Raw genomic sequence first — 6,111 nt, 5'->3', positions numbered from 1 at the left:
ACATGCACACAGTGTAGTAGAATGTTAACAGACAAAAATAGGATAAATTAAATTCAGTTGTGATTGAATAGTTATAATATTGATATTAGCCATCCATACATTTACTTCCCTTTTTTTAAAGTTTTCCTTTATTTGTTTGCTCATTTTTTTAAAAGTAGTGCTTCAACAGACATAGGAAGGTTGTATTTATAACCAACTTCTAAATATAATGAGATTCCAACTGTACTATTTATTGTTTATCTATTTCTGGCTTGTAATTACTGTTTCACACTGTACTTAAGCTTTCTAAAGTAACACCAAATTTCTGTAAGAAAGCTAACTTCAAGGGGTAATGATAATATCGTTTACACTAGAATTACGATTTCTTTTTAATTACTAATAGTTATAAGAGCAGATACTCCATTTAAAATTATGTCACCTCAGTGAAATTGGCTGACACCATTGTTTTGGTTTTTGAGTTATCATGTAATAAAAAAGAAGCAAAACAAAGAATAACAACAAATTCAAACTTTTTACTATGATATTTTCAGACATTGCCAGGACTTCTGACTCAGTCATTACATAGATATTGTTACAAAAGGAAACACTGTACGGTATTATAAAGTTCTGATGACCTACTGAGGGGATATTTAAAATATCATTTTGATGAACAAACCAAATCATCCCTACATAGGCAGTGCTACTGCCTGCCTGATATCTATGTTTTTATGCAAATACAAAGCTTGTTTTCAACCTCATGATTATAAACATTAGATACCTAATTCAAGTAATTTTAACTTAGGTGTCGATGCTTAACTAAATTGTTAAACAAGGCTACTGTAAATTCCCTGCAAAAAATCATGTTTTAATAACAATTACTGTAAACCAATTTATTATTTTTATTATATATCAAGCACATGTTGTAGGAAGAACTAGTGTAATATAAGTTCTTTGCAAATATACACACTATAATTTCATGAACATTTATTAAAGTACAATATTTTCAATTACTGTTTTGTTACAAAACCTGTGCTTTACAGTTCTAATAAATTATAAATGAGCTAGTTCTTTGCATGGTTATTTACTATAAAGAACTGTACAAGAAAGAATAAGGTGACAGAAGACAGTGTTTCTCTGACCATTAAACATAGAGCTGGGTGATTAACTTGATTGTATCAATTAGTGCCACATAAAATAACCTATTAATTGAAAGTTAATATTTACTTACACGGAAAATGTATTTCCAATAGGTACTTACCTCATTTCACACAAAGCTATCTCAATCTTATTTCTGCCCTCTAAGCATTGCTCAAAAATTTTAACACTCAGCACACTAGTCAATACACCCCACAAATTTTACACCACATTTGAACATATATATAGCATGTGACCACTCTCCACACAGCTAGCTCCCTCTGATTCTCCTGCTCAATCCTCCCTTTCGAAAATTGGCAGGATATAAAATGAAGAACATAGGGGAGGAAGGGTGGGAAGTGTGAAAGGAGGTAAGTACTTATCAAAAATACATTTTCAGTGTAAGAAGATGTTAACTTCCAATATGATCTTACATCCACTCGCACAATACTAGAATCCCACACTGAAAAGATGGAGGGGGCCAGTGTAGGCACCTAACAGTGAAACCAAGTGGAAATTAACCACCTAGAAATAACTGGTGTGCTCAGAGATGAAACCAAAACACACAATTGGGGCACCACACTGCTTATGAAACAGGTATGCTCCTTACTTTGTGAGAAGGAAAAAAAACCTGACACAGACAGAAAAAAAAGGGTGTGCACCAGCTTATTTCATTCTAAAGGGTGCAATTCGTTGTAAAAAATGGCTCAACTTCGAATTGTTCTCCATCACACAAACCAAGCCAACAAAAAAGGTGTGATATCCTGTAGAGGTGTAGAGTGTGGCAGACCAAAATAAGAAGGTGCCAGAAAAAGTCAATCTAATTTTCTTCTCCTTTATTGTATTAATCTTCAAAAACTTTTTCAGGTTGAAAATGAGAAAAAAATCGCTGGCTGAAAGTAGGAATCTAGACCCCTGTGAATTAAGGCCCGTACCTCCTCAACAGATAAAGTTGAACCAGATGCCTGGGTAGTCATATTAGAAGCATTGTCTATTGTAATGGAAACTTCCTTTGTCAACACATTGAATCATGAAGTCATTTTAAGTTACCATTTAATTTGGTAACAATAAACAAATGCAAAAAAAAAATGTGAAACAATTGAATGCAGAAATAGTAAAAGAAAACTGTTGAAAAAGGTACTGAAATATCAATGAAGTACAATTATAAACAGTAGTCACGTATGAAAAAACACAGGTCTAAATGATGATGTGCCAATCAAGAAAGTGAAGACTGAGTAGGAGAATCAGTGGGTGTTAGCTGTGTCGATATAGGTGGCACAGTACTATTGGTGGAGGGTGGTTACATGCAAAATAGATGTTGAAATTTGGTGTGAAATTTGTAAGTACATAGACTGGTGTGATGAGTGTCAAAATCTTTCAGCAATGCTTAAGGGAAAAAACAAGATTGAGATAGCTTTGTAGGAATGGAGGTAAGACTGTACTGAAATTGGTGCTTTTGATTATTACTGTCTTCAGTCATTCTAACTGTCCAAGTAATCAAAATATTGCCATAATAATTTCTCATTAATATTTTTGATTAATTCAAGGCTGTTCAGCTTAACCAATTAGCATCTAAGTCTTAAATGAGAATAATCAATTAGTTTAATGTAACTGATTAGCAAGACCAATGATTAACCAAGTCCATCAATCACTCAGCTCTATTCCACATGAGGCCTAACTAGTCCACTAATACAATAAAATCATAGCCTCTTTAGACCTGTTGTCAATATTTCAATATATACAACACAAAATTCTGTTATCTTCAACTTTCAAAGCTTAGGATCATTTTCTATATCCATATAAATTATATATATACAATTCATATATACATCAGTGAAGTAGAATCTTCTCTTTTTAAAATTTCATTAACTGATTATACAAGGCATATTTTATCAAACTCAGTAAAGCTTTCACTATTACCAAAGTAAATTTAATTACTCTAAAATTAGCTGTACAATATTTATTTATCTCTTTAAAAATTTATAAATGTCAACAACACTAATTTTTATGTGACTTTTCCTGTCTAATAACCTATAAAAAAAATGAAAGCAAAAGTTTGTCCTTGTTTTTTCAAACAAGCTCTGGATTAATAAACTTTAAAAACATTTCCTCCGGACAAATTCTTAAGGTCAGGAATCCTTCCTAAATCCTCCCTCCTTTGGAAAACCTAAGAGGAATAATTGTTTAAAAACTCAGTACCCCCCATAGACATAAAAAAACTCACAAACAAAAAATTCAAAGGTTCAATTTTTATTCTGTCATCCTGCTTACCTTTGATGTATATAAAGGAATCTTTTAGGTTAATCATAACATTAAGTATCAAATGTTTAAAGTCACCTGTATTACTACCCATGCAAAAATGTTAGTTCCCATCCAATTCACTCTAAAGACAAAGTAACAATGAACATACATACAGGTAAGTCATATGAAGACATACAGGTATAGGCCTAAAACTAGAACTGAGTAATTAACTCAGTTATCTGTGAGCATCAATTATAGTGATTAGGTTGACATAAAATAGTTGATTAAATAAAATTATGATTAAATTGATTAATGTTATGAAAATAATCAACTAATCACACTTAGTGTTTTCAATTATCCCAACTATCCAGTCACATGTGAGAATAATAAATTAGTTGAATATAATCAATTAATAAGCCAACAATTAACTAATTATCAAATTCCACTAATTGCCCAGCTCTACTTAAGACTGTACAGTAATTTTAAGTAGGCAGTATTGGACCGATATTATATTTGCTATCTGATATTTACAAAACAGGGAATTTATACGAAGTTATATTATCTTTACCAAAAGTGTCTGATTTTTTTTAAAGTTTGCTGATCTAAAAAAAAAATCAAATTGTTTAATTTCACCTTGGTAAAAATGAAAGTTAACATTTTCCTAAATTGAAAATGTATTTCCAATAATACTTAACTCCACTCACACTACAGCTAATACTTCACTTTCAGGGTTTCTTCCTTTGCCCATCTAATCATTGGTCTGATTTTTTCTCGCTTGCTCCAGCATTTATACCCAACTCAATTGCCCTTGGCGATATTTATCTCGTGATACTCTCCACCTACGTCAATGCACTCTCTATTCTTGTACTGTATATAAGCTCCTCATTCAGATAATGTTATCACTTTTTTTTGGGACTGACTCAATCTCCAACACTGGCTCTTAGTGGGGAGGATAAGCAGGAGAGTGTCAGCAGAAGTAAGTATTATTTGAAATACATTTGCAATTTAGGAAAATGTTAACTTCCAAAACATACTTACCTCTGCTACAACTTATAGCTAGAATCCCACACTGATAAGGTGGAGGGGCTGGTGAGGGCATTATTCATACACAAAGTTGGATCCCAACTTGTCGCCATAAAGTGATGCATTCTGAGCCACTGGAATCACGACGAGAAAGTAAGGAACACCAATTGAAATGGACAAACTTTCTCCTCCATATGAAGAAGTCCAAAAGGTAACACTCCAGGAACAGACCTCATCCAGTCTGGAATTATTAACATCATCCTCAAATTATGAGGAGATAGTGGACCTTCTTCCATGAACAATGTACTGAATCTATATTGATCAAAAAGAAAGGTCATCCACACCCCAATCAGATAGCCATGCATCAAATCTGAACTGCTTTTACGAGTAGGCTCCCTCATAGGCTGGTGCCACTCCTACTGACATCTAGGAAAAACATCCAGGGATCCAGGTAGGAGGGTCCCCAACTTTGCCCTCATCTCCAAGAGTGGAGGAATGCACTCTAACACTATGGAGGAAAAGCCTCTGTCCACCACTCCAGTAACTGGAAACCAGGTGTAGTAAGGACTCCCTATGGGGGGTGCACATTTTGGAGTCCTGAGGAACAGTGATCTAGAGACTGTGCAATAGGTGAACCAAATTCCCAAAATTTTTAAAAGCAAACCGGCTTTAACTTATACAATCCAAAGATCAGTCAAGGATGGGCAGCATCCCCTTATGCTTTACTTATGATAGTCCATGAGTGGCAGTCCATCATAGAACAGTAATACCATCTGGTCAGCTCATAGGTGGTCTTATGGAGCACCTCATTTCTACAGAGCCTGTTGCAACCTGTACAAAGTAGTTTTAATTAGTGGTTACTAGTGTGTAATTGGTTTGATAAAAGCACACCTGTCTGGGTAACACTTGCCACAGAGTGGGATCCTGTGAAAACAAGGTAGGGGACCCTTAAAGTTAGAAATAACAATACTCACCCCTCTGGATAGTCTAGCAGAAATGGTGAAGATAGCTACAGGGGGATAAGCAAAAATGCTCAGATGAAGAGAAGGCCAGATCATGCAAATAAAGTGGGATAAAGGTATTTGGGGAGATTCACATACCAGTCTGCACCGTGACCTCCAGCAGGCAATTCGACCAGACTGCTATGGACATAGAAAAGTGACAAACCTGATGAGATGCGACTCACAGAAAATTCCTCGCTTTCAAAGAGAATAAAAATTGTTGCCTAGTATCTCTAAAGGTATTGGTGCAGGTGACAAAACCCTCACTGAACATGACCAAGATCTAAATCTGATTGGACATAGAAGAGAGAAATAGTGAACAGATGAGTTGGAGAAAAGGACTGACAGTCTGACAGTGTGTTGGGTAAGAAGAACTGGTCTGAAGGCGTGGACATGGACAAACAATGTTAATTATTCTGACCAGTGATGTCCATAGGTCAGCAGCCACAAAAATAATTCTGCGGGTAAAGGGGATACATGCCATATATGAGTCAGGTCACAAACAGATGTGGAGATGGAACACCTAATGTAACCTTAATATTCCTGGTAGGTAACTAGAATGGTCCTTTGGGACCAAGTGCCCAAAATGACTTTGGAAATCAGGAGAGTAGTGGGTACACAAAAAATATGTAGTTGCGATAAGTAAACAATAGTTGATAAGGGCAGCTTAAATAAGGCGACTGTGGAAGATGCAAAAACCTTTGCTAAAGAGCCAGGTAAAAAAAAAAAAAAA

At 34.9% G+C, this 6,111-nt stretch overlaps 1 protein-coding gene across 3 annotated transcripts in view; it reads right to left on the bottom strand.

The window, feature by feature from the left end:
• The window catches only part of LOC106469362 (osteoclast-stimulating factor 1-like), a 19,148-nt gene that overhangs the window by 7,153 nt on the left and 5,884 nt on the right, over positions 1–6,111 (bottom strand). Inside the window, exon 2 of one of the 3 annotated variants that reach the window (XM_022397862.1) lies at positions 3,145–3,280. The exons of the other annotated variants lie outside the window; for them this stretch is intronic. The gene's annotated coding sequence lies outside the window, so the exon portion shown is untranslated. The remainder of the gene's footprint in view (positions 1–3,144; positions 3,281–6,111) is intronic. 3 annotated transcript variants of the gene reach the window in all.

This window comes from Limulus polyphemus, unplaced genomic scaffold (genome assembly GCF_000517525.1).
Source record: "Limulus polyphemus unplaced genomic scaffold, Limulus_polyphemus-2.1.2 Scaffold3446, whole genome shotgun sequence".
Taxonomy (NCBI): Eukaryota; Metazoa; Arthropoda; class Merostomata; order Xiphosura; family Limulidae; genus Limulus; species Limulus polyphemus.
The sequence above is the reverse complement of the archived record's forward strand: the minus strand, read 5'-3'. Positions and strand labels throughout refer to the sequence as shown.